The 16,698-nt window shown below is 38.9% G+C and overlaps 1 protein-coding gene across 4 annotated transcripts in view; it reads right to left on the bottom strand.

Moving 5' to 3' along the window:
* ccdc33 (coiled-coil domain containing 33) overlaps window positions 1-16,698 on the bottom strand; it is a 45,667-nt gene that overhangs the window by 27,815 nt on the left and 1,154 nt on the right. For 3 of the 4 annotated variants that reach the window (XM_079682789.1, XM_079682792.1, XM_079682788.1), the window contains exons 2-3: window positions 16,235-16,307; window positions 15,745-15,851 (exon numbers count right to left, since the gene is read on the bottom strand). The gene's annotated coding sequence lies outside the window, so the exon portion shown is untranslated. Of the gene's footprint in view, window positions 1-4,195; window positions 4,215-15,744; window positions 15,852-16,234; window positions 16,308-16,698 lie in introns of those variants that run through there. The other variant, XM_079682791.1, reaches the window with a different exon arrangement.

Genomic DNA, 16,698 nt, shown 5'->3' on the forward strand with positions numbered 1-16,698 from the left:
CTGCGTTCCTGAACGTCAACCCGTGACTTTGCCGTCCTCCAATGAGCTCGCTTCGCTGCAGAGGGGAGGAGGCGGCCGTAGGCAAATACAGCAGGAACCTGAACAAAGGGACGAGGCTTCAGAGACATTGTTAGACCATCAGTATTCCCTCCACATCCACTGCTATCACTCTGCACACTCATTCCGAGCCTTATTTAGCCTTGTGTGTAATTATGCTGTCACTTAACAGGCAGACACCGAGCCCCATGTATACGCAGACCCATGCTCGACAATTATCATCAAATGAGCCGGTTTGCACACATATGCAATTTTTTACACAGATATGCACATTTTTCTGTCAATACTCCCCACAAACTAGTGGAAAATATAATGCATTAACATCCAGAAAGAGACCAGTCAAGTGCAACAGTTTCTCAAAAGGCCTACACTACATTTTCCCCTCCAAATGAATGTCTTCTTCAGCGACAGAGGGACTTCAGAGACATGCATTTCGATATGTTTCCTTCTCTTGATGTTGGGACATCAGTCAGTACTTGAAAGGTTAGCTGTACTGAACGCAGGGATAGGGAACCCACATTTCCTAAATATTCTGCGAACTATCGGGAGAAAAATGTGCATCATTGCACCTTAAAAGAGCTCTTTAATTCACTTTGAGTCAGTTACAGTAGTGTGACATTGAAAGAATACAGCACAAAAAATACATCTAAAGCACTAAAAGGCATTACATCTTTACATCAGGGTGGACTAGCGTGATATGCATTATCTGGCCAAAGCTTTACAAACAGCTTCCCAATTTTAAGATTTCTTGCACACAGCCTTGATCTCAATCAACCATGACGTCTCATATCAGTTATAAAGTAATTCATATTTTCTGCTGGTTACTCCTTCCAGGGTGCAGATTTGAGAAATCGAGGGATTAAGACAATGCTATGCTCCTGATCTCTGCATTGAGAGGAGTTTAATGCATCTGTGTTTAAAAATACTGAAATACTATTCCTGCCTGTTTCTTGTCTACCCCATTTAACTATATCAATAAAAGACCATTTAGTTTTAGAGCAGCAGATAGAGTCATATCGCCTGAAAGCATTCATGGCTTTTAGCGTGTCACTAACAATTTTAAAATCAGAAAGGATCCGCCAAAAATCATCCTAATGAAATGAGCCAGAGCGAGATAGTAACACTCGACCCAGACCGATCATGTTCTGCGTTCTGAGCTCTTTGTGCTGTAATGTGCGATCTGAAGTCGAGCCCACACAACATCACCCGATAACTCCGTCCTGTGCTCTGGTGCTGTTCTCTGGGCTGCTCACACTCCCTGTAGCCAGGCAGCCGTCGGAGCCCTCTCCTCCCGGGAGGCGCAGTGTGTGGGTTGGTGGGTGCAGCGGGTCACCTCCCGACACCCCCGCCCACCAGACTCCACTCTACTCTGCCTGTGAACGCAGAGATGCAAACATATGCAGTATGCTGATCAAATAACACTTATGGGATTTCCTATGTTATAATTAAGCCAATTTATCAGTTTTTGAGGGAACCGTTTTCTTTAACTGTACGCCACACATATGAGATCTATCTTGGCATATTGTTTTGTGCAATTTTGGGTGTGGGGGGGTTTCTAGGACATTAAAATACATGAGAACCACGTTTTTGGTTGTTACTAACAAAGTAACTTCATTATGAACTTTATAAACACAGATTAAAGCCATTGGAAAATGTTGATGGCACTGTAAAAATGGAGTCCCCTGCTTCGAGTGTATGTACAATAATCATTCATCAACTTCTTGGTACAGTATATGTTAAAAACATATACTGTGTGCACACAAGTAGCTGACTGACCAGCTTTTTAAAAATTAAAGAGAAGGCCACTGAAGTAACTGTTTTCTTTCGCAAGACGTTTCAAAACACACCTCCTCAGAAATCAGTCCAGCTCAAGCTAATCACATGAACAGGCCAGCGTCCCCCCGAACCTTTGAACAGGCTAATCAAATACGCTCCCTCTCCCTCCAGAGGCCTAATCCCTCTTAGCCAAGACGTAGAAAACGTGCCACCTGCTTCCAGTCGTACAGCTCGAGGTCTGACTGCCCTTGTGACACCACGCCGCCTCTAATCTCTTGAACAAATGCATAGCTTCATCTGGATGCCACTGCTGGATCTGGACTCACCGCAGCATACTTACTTACATATTTCCACCTTTGCTCACCAAACTCAGGCTGGCTTGCAGGCTGGGATTAATGGACTTTAACCCATTAACTATATTAGAAATTAATAAATACATTACTTTTTCTCACTTAGGCCAAAACCTCCGGAAGTATCTGCAACTTTATTAAAAGAGATAATCAATTCTGATACAAATATAGGCTAACGTGTTTTCACTGTTTTGCTTGCTCCTTGAGATGGCCATTGTGATATCTCTTCCTTATGTGTTTCTAAGTGATGAGGTACTAAATCCACTTTTCTCATGCGGAAGCGCAGAAATCCATTTTATTTATTTTTTAATTGAATTAATGGAAATTACAATTGACTACTAAAGTGAGGATGAAGCTTTCTCAAAATGCAACATCTGTTCTAGATTCCCAAACTGGCAAGGACCGGGAATAAGACATAGACAACTGGGATCACTGCACATCAACTGGCTACTGCAGTAAGAGGCCTGTGTCAAGGAACATTTGCAATGACTACATTCTTATTCATTGTCATTTAAACATTGTCTGAAGTCAGAAAAATGAACCTTACAGGGGAGTTCATGTGAAGATGTGTTGAGTTTCACAGAATTTCTATCAAGCTTGTGACACTTTTCTCAGTTGAAACAATAAGTAACGTGAAATGCATGATGATACATTTAGTATGAAACGTCATCCGTCACTGAATTGTACTTGACGTGTTAAATCCTCTAAACTATGCTGCATACATAAAAACTTGACTCAACAGTAAATAAGTAAAACCCTTGTTTGTGTTGAAAGGGCTTTCATCTTGTACATCGCCTACACAATATTTTCAGAATCAAATCAGACAAGGCTGAGATCTGAGTGCACAGAAAAAGTAGAGCAGTAGAGTTCAGATGCATCTTTTTTTTTAATCAAAGTTGCCTTTAATTTGCCGTTGCAGTATTCCATTCAGGATAACAGAGGTTGTTTAAACAAGGATGGAGATGTCAGGCTACATTAGCATCCAGACGAGCTCTGCACCCAGAGGACTCAACAGAGCCGGGAAAATCAGTCATTAAATGTGCAGACGCTCTGCGGAGCTCCACTGTCTGCTTATGGGATGCGGGGCAGCGTTTTATGGCCAGGATGCATTTACCCAAGCACAGGTTCATATTTCTGATTCACCCCGCAGATAAAGAGTCGCCTGGATCAAATGACACAGAGGCCTAGGATGATTTTGCTAAGGTTTAGTTGTACAACGATAAGAAATATATTAACGTTTCGGAATTTTGAAAAAGATGGTGTGCCGTCTTTGAAGAGCAGGGTCTTGGAAGTGCCCATTCAATATTTACAGCATACTAATAAGACACCGGCTACCAAAAGGGCTGTGCTAAAAATACACATTTGCCCGTAGTTCAAGCTTAGACTAAGATACATTATTATACTGAAGGCTTCAAGAACTGCTAACGTGCATTTCAAAATAAAAGCTCAGCACCATTATAACTTATTTTTGACAAAGTAATTTAATAAAAATCTATTTACCGCTGTGTAAAAATCAGGGAGCGTTTTTTATAAGATACACCTGTACAATCTAATGCAATTAAACGTTCTTTTTGGCCAACTCATAGAGGACTTTATCCATTAATATGGTAAAGCATAATATCTTAGTAGTTTTTGGAGTTTTTAGTATTTAGCTCCCCTCATATTGTTTATGGGATTTTAAAAATATTTTGAGTATTTGCTCACAAGATACTTTTTACGGCAATTTACGGCCTTATAGCAAAAATCTATTCAGATTCGAAAACGTAATTAAAGATGACAGCAAAACAAATTGCAAGTTACGAATCTATTCAAGTTTCTTGTTGTGGCAGCAATTATTTGAAGCATACAGTTGTCACAATTGTTGCTCTGCCATTATCTTTTGATTGGGCTGTGTTGTTTGCTACTCTGCTGACTTCAGCAGCCACATTGACTTTGTCAACAGCTCCTTGTTCGTCTATTGTAAACAAAGGATTTTTGTTGTTTCTCATTTCAAGTGCCCTTCCCCCGTCTACCTTTTGTCTCTCAAAGCCCTGGTTTGTTGTTAGAAGCCTTCAATTGGAGCCTGCCCCCTCTCCTGCCTCAAAGCCGGTTGCAGATGAAAAATGTATGACTGTATGCCTTGAAAACCTCCATTTGAAGTGCTGCTGTTCCTCTGATGCGGCCCCCGCTGATGGGACTGCGTCTGCCGCCTTCATTCGACCCGCGCTTTGCCTCACAGTGGGAGTGCTAATCAGGGAGAGAGGGTGGGAAGGTGTCCACTACACTCACTTTAACAGTATTCCCTAATCAAGGAAAAACTTCTATATTTTGCCTGTGTAGAATAATAAGACGTTGATTAGCTGCTTTTGAAAACCATTGACTTTAAATTCTGCCCCGCACAATTCTCAGTACAGCAACATGCCTGCATGTCTCTGTAGGCGTTTGTCTTATTTCTGGATAATCATACAAGAAAGAATCTTTTCTTTTTTTTTTTTAATCTCTGGCAACAGCTGTGATTTGGTGTCTGATTACCTTAATTGTAAAGGCTTCGAGCACTTTCTGGAGGCTCTTTAATTTCAGATGGAGATGTTTTATCAAGGAACACTCTCCTTTGCCTCAGTGTTAAATGAGCTCACTGAGAGTAGCATTTTCTCAAACCTCTTAGGGATATATTGGCATTTACAAAAGTCTATTTTACACGCAATAATACATTACTTCGAGGCCATTCAATGCAAAATGGCTATTTTAATATGAATAGCACACCTCCACCAAAGCTGTATGAATAATTGATAAATATTTAATGTTTAATCCCATTGATTCTGGTCCAAACCAAAACTGAATGGGCTCCTCCTTGGCATGGACTTCATCCTTTTACCATGATTCATGATAATAATAGTTTGAAACTGGTGAAAAGAATGGCAGTCAGGTATTTTGTAAAACTTCAGGTATGCATATTTCAGACACCTGTGAAGCATATCATTGAATCCCTCAGGTGAGAAGGATTTAATCACCATGCTCAGCGACAATGACAACACGTGTCACAGGGCCAAACATGTGGGCAGTTTTTCTCAAGGCCTCTCAATCACCAAGATCCTCAGTAAGCTGAAAATATGTTTTCACACATACCTTTAAATGGTTGTGAAATGTGCATATGGGATAACAACAACAAAATAGGCTTAGGAGTGAACGAGTAACACCATTTAGGCTATTTCGTTCACAAGCAGTTCATATAAGAACGACAAGAGATAATACAAATACTAAATCTCTTCAAAATAGTAAAACATAAGGATCTCCTCAGCAAAATTAGAAGATAAGATATAATGGTTAATCTGCCTCAAAATGCAAGCAACATAGTTACATAATAGAAAGTATAAATAATAAACACTTCTAGATGAATTCCTGTGTTCAAAGACCTTGGCAAAGCCTGCTTTCAAGCACCAAGTCACTCTGGTTCCTAAGCAACAGGTAATTTCACAACACATACCGCTGTACGTGCAGCAGCGGCTTTTCATAGCAGGGATTCAAGCCAATTTAAAGTCACATCTGATGGCAACCTTGAGCCACTCAATACTGTTCAAAAACCCCTGTTCAGAGCTGGGGGGTGATGTCACACTGTCACAGGAATAATAAGTCCAGGACAATGAAGCACAATGAAGCAGCATTCATCTTCAGCAGCAAGGTCTTCCTCACACCGAAACAACATTCCCCTGAACGAGCTGCCGTCTCCGGGCGCAGCCTCAGGTTACTGAGTTTAACAATTATGATCAAAACCAACTCATCACAAGCTGGCCTCCAACAAAGAGACATCAGCTTTTTAGAGGTATTACAATATGTATGTGGAAAACTATTTTTAAAACTCATTCTCAAATTAAAATGACTCAGCAACACTGTTACATGTATTCAATGTTAAATGGATGATCAAGAGAGTTAATGAGATAAAGCTTTGATATCAAACTGAAGAGACACCAAGTTAATGTAATCATTATTTTTTGAAACATTTGCAGTAAATACCAACAGGAACAAGCCATCACATATGGAAACATGAGAAAGGTTAAGCCTGGTGATTTTCCATAGTTTTCTTATTGTTTAGAAAATAAATAAATAATTGATTCAGCTATAAATACATTTCTATGTAAGTAAAGGCTTATATAACGTCATCATCTGTCAGAGATCTAATCCATAAATAATTCAAACACATCATTTTTAATTAACTTAATATCGACATGGGCACTTGTAGTCTATATACAGGTATGTATTATTGCTGCCACAATTACATTAAAAATAGTAGGCCCCTTAATGCACTATTAAATTAGAAACTACAGAGTCCAGTCGATAATATAAACAATGAAGATGTTCCTTTGTCTTCAGTAGGGACAAATGGGCTTTAGGGTCACAAAGGGAGACAATGGGAAGAAGTAGAGAGGGACTAATTATAATATATCGTTATTCTTCATATTTTCACGGTGACAATAGGAAAAATAAACCTGATTCTGTCAGTGTTTTCTATATGAATACCACTATTTTCAGTTTTGTATCTGCAGGACTCACTGATAACCTTAAAGAAATGTTTTCTTCAATGGATTGCACTTGACAAAGTGCATTTTGTGCAGTTACAAAAACAGTAAGTAATTTAATAGGATTCTTGCAACATTTCTCACTGTTTGCACTCTTATTTGCACTATGTTATGCACTATTGATTGCAGTCATAAAGCAGCCAAATTCATGCAATAAAAATGTATTTATTCATTCACTATGTTCTGCCCATCAGTCAGTACGTAGCTAGCAGGGATTGAAATGATATCCTTCCCCTTGCCTTAGACTCTGGACATGAAAAATCCCACCATTTTGGTTTTGGGAATCCACCAAAAAAAGCTCTGAGCTGCTGCTGACGGACAACAACAGCACACTAGCTCAATCTCACGGGACTGCAGACTAGTCAATAATTTACAGCAGTGCAAGACATTCTATAAGGAGGCAGAAAGATAGTGGACAGTGAAAAAAAGGAGGGAGGAAGTGAGTAGAGTAGATATGGAGGAGATTGAAGCCTAACCCCTGTTAGCCAGTGTCTGACCCAGAGCAATAAGATGTCAGCAGAGGCTTTCAGAGATCCTAGCTGTCAATCAACAAGACACTTAAGTACCGGGGAGTGGTCAAAATGGAGTACAGGAGAAAAACAATCTTCCATTTTCTGTGGATAGTGTTTAACAAAGAAATACATGTGACATGAGATCACATGCGGGGGAATCGGTGCGCTACAGGTATACAGGAGAATCAAGAGCGATGTTAGACAATGGAGCATTGATCTCTGCAGCTAAATGCAAATCACTGCAGAGAATATTGGCACGAGTGTTAGTTAGCGGCATGAAGACAGTATGAGGGATGATGTTGGATATTAAACTGGCCAGTAGCATGTGTACATCTGACAACCAGCCTGACAAATGATAGAGATAATGATCTACAAAAAACTAATTTAATCCAGATGATTTTAACCTTAAGCAACTGAAATATAGTACAGTAACAAGGTAAATCTGTGTCTTTATTATATTAAAAAGCATGTTTGATTATACAGGACATTTTATTTAACAATGGAGAAACCTGGTAAAAAAGCCCCTCTTTTGTTGCTTTAATGTATCTTCTTTTTAGATTGTACGTCTAATACACAAAACCCTGATGGGGCAGATTATGTTTTCAGTCTATATGATCCGACATTCAATGGAAACTCACATAAGGAACACACATGTACTGTAATGGTAGAGTGCAAAAACTGCACAATATCTCAACATGATACCACAGAATAGATGTTATATCAATGCAAGAACAAAGGCTTTTCTTACTTGAAAGCAAACAGCCTTAGGCATGTAACATCTAAATGTCGCTGCTTGCTGAATAAAAGGAGGCGTCTTACAAGGCTGCACAGCTCCTGTTCTCCAGAGACAGGAATTCCCAGCAGGTATAAGGCGGATCTTTTGTCGGGATCAGGGCACACTTTGAAATAATGACGCTCTCTTGACTTTCTTTATCTGCTGCGCACATCAATGGATCAGTGAAGATGGTGAACAGGGAGAAATTCAAAGACTATTTTATGTTAAAAAGTGCTAAAACATAAGTCAGTCTGAAAAATATCGTCATTTGGGGTCATTTACTAAAGAAAGACAATCTGTTTCTCTGTAGTTTAACACAAATGAACCATTCACTGTACCTGTATACCACACAGAACATTTGGAACGATGAAATACATTTATTTATCCACGATTAGAATTAGCTTCAATAACAACCCTTCTGAATTGACTGCACCTTTGGGGTCTGTTAAGCAAACGGGCCCTGAAGTGCCACTATCCTTCCCCCATATGCACGCCACCTCCCCTCTCCTCACTGGGGCACGTAAATGCAAATGACAATCTGCTGCCGTACTAATTAAGGTCTGCTGTAGGTCACGTGAAAGAGAGCTGTGTGACTCCTTGAGCTCAAAGAGGCGCTTTCATTATCCAATCACACTGTGAGCAGCCTATTGAGGCAGGTAAGGGCTGTGGTGTTATGAAAAGTGTGTCATAACTCATCTTTGAAGCAGTATCTCAGAGACTTGTATAAAAAAGAAGCGACATGATGTATTCTGCCCTGCCCAAAGCATGCCCACAGGGGGTTTCCTCACTGGCTTATCCTCAAACCTCTCCGGGAAACGTGACTCAGTTCTCCACAGCAGTCATCCGGGAAATCAATACCATGATGTCATAGCGACAGCAGGTGGATATCAAAACCAATACTGATAATACTTCAGGGAAAGCCTAATCACAAATGCAGTAACATGATATTTGAGAAAAGTGCAAGAAAACACTACCGTTATATAAATGCAATATTTAATTTACTAATGTGCATAACTAAATAGTGCTCTCTGGGCTGAAGTGCAGAAATTACATTATGCTCATACACTATGTTTTTATTAAAAGAAACAGCACACACAGTGCAAACACAGTATCAGGAAGTGACACATTGTTTCTTTGACAATCAACTCCTGTCTTTAAGAATCACCCCTCTCTTTTATCATCTGATCCTTACTATGAAACACATCAGCTCAGATTATCTGAAAGTCATTTCATTATAGATCCAACACACACACACACACACACACACACACACACACACACACACACACACACACACACACACACACACACACACACACACACACACACACACACACACACACACACACACACACACACACACACACACACACACACACACACACACACACACACACACACACACTGCAGCACATACTCCAATCTAAAAACGTTATACAACATTGTTTTTTACATTAATTACTCAGGCTTCTTTCTCGTGTCAGACCGTGTTTACGGAAACCTTATTTATGGCTGCTAGCATTCCTCCTTTAGTGTTGGATGAATACATGTCTCTTTGTTCAAAAGGTGACATGTGGAGAGCAGCCTTTTGCTAATGGAGTATGGCGTGAGTGATCTTCGCAGGAGAGCTACGCAGTGTGACAGCACTGCAGTCTCTACGTGATTTACCGTGAGCTTCAGAGAACACCCAGATTCCCGCACGTCTGGCCATTTGGGCTGAACTGACTTTTGCAAATCATCACGGTGACCAGTTCCCTGTCTTCAAAGCAGTGACCCTAATCTATTAATAGTGACAGGAGTGATAGGAGTGGTTTTAGAACATCCAAACTTTTCACTGTACAAATCAATGCATAGTTTTCACCCTTATGTTTAATAAAGCTGTTGTCAACTTATTTAAAGAGGTTGTCAAGATTCTGCATGTGATACTATCTGTTGCTACATCAAGTTGTAACAAAGGCACTCCATTTTCTATTTTCTGCCATAAATTGTCTGACTTGTTCAGAAGTAAACTATGCCATCATCTCTGTTTTCAGATAACATGCGCTTCAGTAACACTCATGAAAACCTGAATGTTTCATTGCTGCGGGTCAAAATCCCTCTGCTTACAGGAGACCATGTAGAAGAACAACACCTACTGTATGTTGATAAGAAACCATCTTTGCTTTGCTACAATGAATTATGTTATGAAAGGAAAACAGATATGATTGCTTGTGTGCCCAATGGAAGAAATGTGATCCATTTCAGTGATGACCCAGAAGGCTCCATAACTATTGCTGTTGTAGGAATAATAATGAAGACTGTCCCATGTAGAGCATACACATATAATATTAACATCTCCTAAAACTGTGTTGCCTTTCTAAGGAAGTTGTACTGAAAACTGCAGTCATTAAACCACTCTTAAAAAAGAATAATCTAGACGCTTCAGTAATGAACAATTACAGGCCCATATCAAACCTGCCATTTCTAGGTAAAATCATTGAAAAAGTTGTTTTTGAACAGTTGAGTGACTTCTTGCATTTAAATAACTGTTTCGATGTGTTCCAGTCAGGCTTTCGTCCAAACCACAGCACTGAGAATGCTCTTGTAAAGGTCTTCAATGACATCCACTTAAACACAGACAGTGGCAAAACTTCAGTGTTAGTATTATTAGATCTCAGTGCTGCGTTTGACACTGTTGACCACAACATATTACTAGACCGACTGGAAAACTGGGTGGGACTTTCGGAAACAGTTCTACATTGGTTTGAATCCTAACTAAACGACAGAAAAAACTTTGTTTCTATAGGTAACTACACATCTGAGTTGACAAATATGACATGTGGGGTTCCTCAAGGCTCCATATTGGGGCCTCTTCTCTTTAACATCTACATGCTACCACTGGCTCAGATAATGAAGAACAACAAAATAAGTTACCATAGCTTTGCAGATGACACACACATTTACGTAACAATTTCACCAGGAGACTATGCTCCAAATCAAACTCTGAGTAAGTGCATTGAACAAATCAATGACTGGATGTGTCAGAACTTTCTCCAATTAAACGAAGATAAAACTGAGGTAATGGTTTTTGGAGCCAAGGCAGAACGTATAAAAAAGTTAGCGCTGAGCTTCAGCCTGCAATGTTCAAAACAACAGATAAAGCCAGAAATCTTGGAGTAGTCATGGACTCTGACCTGAGTTTCAACAGTCACATTAAAACAGTTACTAAATCAGCTTACTATCACCGAAAGAACATATCTAGGATTAAAAGACTAATGTCACAGCAGGATTTGGAAAAACGTGTCCATGCTTTTATCTTCAGTAGACTCGACTACTGCAATGGTGTCTTCACAGGTCTCACTAAAAAATCTATTAGAAAGCTTCAGCTGATTCAGAACGCCGCTGCTCGAGTCCTCACTGACACTAAGAAAGTGGATCACATCACTCCTGTTCTGAAGTCTTTGCTTTTAATTGAACTATTCATATCTTAGACTGCACTGTAACTTTTATCCATGTATTTTTTCTTTTAATGTTTATTTCATTAACTTTTCTTGTTAATGACTGATTTTAAATGCCATTTTCTTAGTGTCTTTCATTTTTTGTAAAGCACTTTGAATTGCCTTTTGTTGAAAAGTGGTATATAAATAAACTTGCCTTGCCTTGCCTTACTTATAACTTATTTTCTGATAATTGTTGGTCGATTTCCTCTAACTCAGAGTGTCTTTATTTAAAAAGAACAAGAAATACGGCATAAAAATTGCTATAGATTTAATGTAACATTCCTCTGACACAGATGAACAAAATGGAAAGCTTTAACTTTAAACTAGTGTATTGTATTGCTTTATATAGTGAGATAATATTGTCAATCACCACATTTTCAACTAATTTTAGTCTACTTGCTATGCAAACACAAGAACACTCCATTTATATTTATAAAATGAAAATTCATGATTTAAACGCACACATGAAAATATGTAAGTCTAGCCATTACAAAGCCTCCTCGTGTAGCCTTAGAAATATCTCAACATCACAGATAGTTTCTGTTTCTTGAAATCATAGCAGGATATTCCCCACATCTGTTGATCTCTGAGACAGGCTCTTGATTCAGCCTCGTTTCAGCAGAGACGTGTGAAAGTCAAGCGGCTCTGAACACACAGTGAGACGTGTCTGCAGCTCCAGACTATGAATACATTATTCATCAGAAAAATAGCTTGCAACGCTTTGAAAAATGGTCAGACTCGGGCCAGTGGCAGTAATAATGCAAAAGGCACGCAAAATAACCAAACATTGGATTTACAAACCGCATGAAAGGGTCACTTAAGCTTTGATTCTAGCTATGGAAAATAGACATTCTTTTTTTATCCAATACATTGTCAAATGTTACTTTTTGTTTTTGAACACAGTGGTGATGAGAGCAACCAGAATCCTAAAATAAAAAGGTAGGATTTTTTACATTTAATGCTGCACTTGGCTTTTAACACAAACAGAACTCTATTGTATTTATATGATAAGAATCAATATTTCTCTGCCCCTAATTAACTCATAGGACAATTTTGACAAATTTCATATTTTGTTTTTGTTGGGAATGCTTGGGTGAAATTGCATTGCATGATTAAAAACTGAGATGTGTGAAATGCAAATCCTCATCAGTATGAAACGGGACATGTTGCTTAAACAGCAACATTCATATTCATAGCCCGTTTTCTGGGATAAATTGTGTGTGTTTCATTTTCCTTTTCCTAAATTAGACATTTGTTTTGTTACCCTGTGTAAGTGTAGTTTATTGGCCTTCCTTTAACAGTGATGGAATATCAATCTTAACGAGCAAAGTACAACACAAAAACAAACAAAGAAAATCTGACTCTCAGTAAAAAAAGGTCATGAATGATATCCAAATGATTAAACTGTCAACGCTCCAGTTTAAGAGGTCACAAGATAAACCTGCATCTTCAGAAAATTCAACAACAAACCAAAAATCCACCGTGCACATGAATTGCCAAATCCTTTAAATTAATGCTCACACAGACCACCCAAACAAAACACACACACACACACACACACACACACACACACACACACACACACACACACACACACACACACACACACACACACACACACACACACACACACACACACACACACACACACACACACACACACACACACACACACACACACACACACACACACACACACACACACACACACACACACACACACACACACACACACAGAATGACAACATAGAGGCCATGGCAAGGACATCATCTATCACACTGACACACACAACACCCCAACATCACACAGACATCACACACACCAACACACACACACCATCTAAAAGAGCAATAAATACTCAAGCAGAGAGAATCCCTGCTCTGGTTGCTTTACAAACTGTGTGTCATGCTGTTTATCTCACTACAGAGTATGATACAGTAACATAAACCAGATAAACAGTTATTTAAATACACCAGTACAATTTTATAACAGCCACAAAATGAATTGCATCCTTGTAAAGCTTAAATGGTTCGGTATTGGGGAAACTGTCACGGAAGTATCGGTTCATTTGTAATTTCCTTGCATTATATTGTACTAGTTAATATTTGTCCACCACTATTTATACACATTAAAAAATAAATAAACCGGCAAGTCAGATAACACACAGCTGTGATGTCTAGTAAGTATTTATCCTGTAAAACATTTGATGTTAACTGTCTTCTAAGATAAACAGATCATGAAAATCAAATCAAATTCTTGAGTGTGTGCCGTGTGTTTGCCAAGGTTCTCCGAGCGGTTATATAAAGAGGATTATTACACAGAAACTCAAACACGATCCTGCCTCAGCGCCATAAATCCAGGTGGCCTGTCAGGCGGTCACAGCAGGAACGTGACGGACTGAGCGCTGCACACCAGCGTGTCTGTGGCAAAGTGATCATGACCACTTTAATAACTATCAGGAAGATTTGTACTTGTCACAGGCTCCTTAGATATAACATCCCATTCTCCGTGCTCATAAGCTGGGAAATAAATCTTTCACTCCCCGGCCTACTACAATAACAGCAATATATCAAAACAGAAACGACCTGTGGGACTGAAATTGATTTCCTTTTTTTTCTAGTGCTCGTTTAAATTCAATCAACTTTGGATGTCAAAATGCAATATCTACCACAGATTATTAAAATCCATTAGAAGTCAGAGCGCTATCTGGACCTAAAAAATCAGTATCAACTGTATTGCTGTTTATGCCAACATTGTAATTCCCCAAAATGTAGATCATTTATTTGTTGCCTATGAAGCTCCACCTTCATATTGCTTCTTTAAGAAGGGTGATGTTTTGGTTCCAACTGACAATGGCTATCAGGAAAATTACCCTTTATTTTTTTTTTTATTCAAAATAATAAGATGTCAACATTCAAAAACCAACGACACCAAAAGCAACAGCAAAAATGGCCAATATCGAGGTTTCAAAACTGTCTTCCACAAACCAACGAGTCACAAAACAGTTGCTTCATTCACTTACTTTATCCATTATAAACTTCCAACTCTCTCATCGGATTAAAAAACTTTACAGGACACAGGGAGCTGTCAAATGTGGACAAATAGTCAGATTTTATAAATCTTTTTCAGTACATAATTAATATAGTATGGGCTTGTTGAAAAAAGTGTTTCTTGTATTAGTCAGTAAAGCATTAGAAGTTGACAGCATGTCTCCTAGCAACACCGGGCCTCAGATGTCAGTCAACTGAACACCCGCTCCCAAAGGCCTGAACTTAAACATTTTTACAACAAATATGTCTGAAATCGGTTTCAGCCTCTTATATGCAGCTTCATTGTAGATCCTACACCAAAAGTGAGAATAATTTAGATCTCTCTTCATCTTGAAAACGACAACACAGTTGTGATTTTCGTGTATAAATGTACAGTTACATTTAAATGTCATACTATCCCATCTAAACTAGAATGTAAACAACAATGTAAACAGTACACATGGACTCATATTTACCCATGGCCCTGTGCCAAAGTGTAAATTATGAATTAAACATCCTGATGTAAATCCAAGCTGTTTTTAAACCAAGCCAAATGTGTAGAGCGGGATGGCGCGTGCTGGAATATGCTTACACTGACTGAAATTGTACTGAAATGTACAACTGGCCGACGCAATTCAACTTCATCATAGCTGTCAACAGAGATAAGCAGTTCTTTCATGTCCGCTCAAATGTAGATTTTCTTCCACCTCGAACACACGCAAATCCAATTATGATCTAATTGAGTGTTACAAGGCTCATTGATTATGACAGAGGCAGTGCAGCAGACTGAGCCGGAGAAAAATATCCACAGTAATTAGCCCCCTGCACCCAGGAGGCCTTCAGCAGGCATGATTTAATAGTACTGAGGCAATAGTTCTCGATATTACTCAATTTGAATTGACTTGACCAACAATGAAATGCCAGGATTTCAAAGCAGATACACTTCTATCTTAAATCAAAGCTAGACTGCGTTTTGAAAACTATTACAAGCTCTGAAGTATAGTTCTAATAATGTCTATTAGACTATTTCATTGTTCTCTGAATAAAGAAAGCTGTGTTGGCGGATTGCTAACTCAGTTTTCAAAAGAGAAACCGGAGTCAGCTGGTTAATAACAATGATGATGTGTTTTTCCTCATGGTACTTAGGTTCCTCAAGAGTTATTTTGAGTCCGTATACCGAAATGCTGGGAAACAGCAATAGGATGTACTCACTTAAGTAAGTCATGAGCAGGTGATCTTTGGTTGCTGTGTGGAGGAACTCTTGATAACGGATAAAAGCTTGCACTTGAGATTCCTACTCCAGTGTCCCTTGCAGGAAGCTAGAAAAAGAGAAGAATAACAAACAGGTCTTAGATTCAAACTATTGGACACACCAGCTCTGTAACCCCTAAGGGTAAATCCTAAAATACAAATTGTTGTGTTACGATGAACGTAAACAGAATCTAATTTGAATAGAGACACTGTTGCACTAATGAGACAGTATAAAATGCTATTGCAGGACACCAATGTGAACAAATTGTTGATATAATTATGTCAATTTTAAGAGCGACATTTTTAATGCTCACTATTACTGGAACTGGATTTGAGGGAATGAGATTGTGAGTTTTGTTGTGAAACTCACAGCTGTGTTTTAGCTGTGTCTTAATGTTATTTGTTAACAGCTTAATAGACAGTTGCAGTAAAGCCAAAATAGTTTTCTCACCAGCTCGAACATCTACCTCTTGATCTGATCCCCTCACAAGCACAGCTTCTGCATTCAGATGATGATTCCTCTTCTTACAGAACAGAAGAAACACAAACACATGTTAATAAAGGAATCTTAAAATCAAAAAATCGATGATAAAGATAAGGACAAATCAGTTTTTTGTGATGGTGCAAACCTAACCCATGCTGGTCTGCACAATGATGTTCAGTGCATCAAGAATTGGGCTTAAAGAAGTCTCCACCAGAAGGTTGCACAGTGTGTACCAGAAATGTTCCATTGTTGAACTTTAGAGTCACGTTCTCAGCCTTCTTATATTCCACCATGGTGCGAATCCCTTGTTGTAAAAAAACTCCAGTAAAATCTGAATTATGTGTCAGTATATAAAGTCAATGTTTTCTTTGTCGATGCAATTATGGCAGGAACAATCCCCTCTTTGACCTGAAATGTCAACAGAGCAATAA

Source organism: Notothenia rossii (genome assembly GCF_949606895.1).
Source record: "Notothenia rossii genome assembly, chromosome: 5".
Classification (NCBI taxonomy): Eukaryota; Metazoa; Chordata; class Actinopteri; order Perciformes; family Nototheniidae; genus Notothenia; species Notothenia rossii.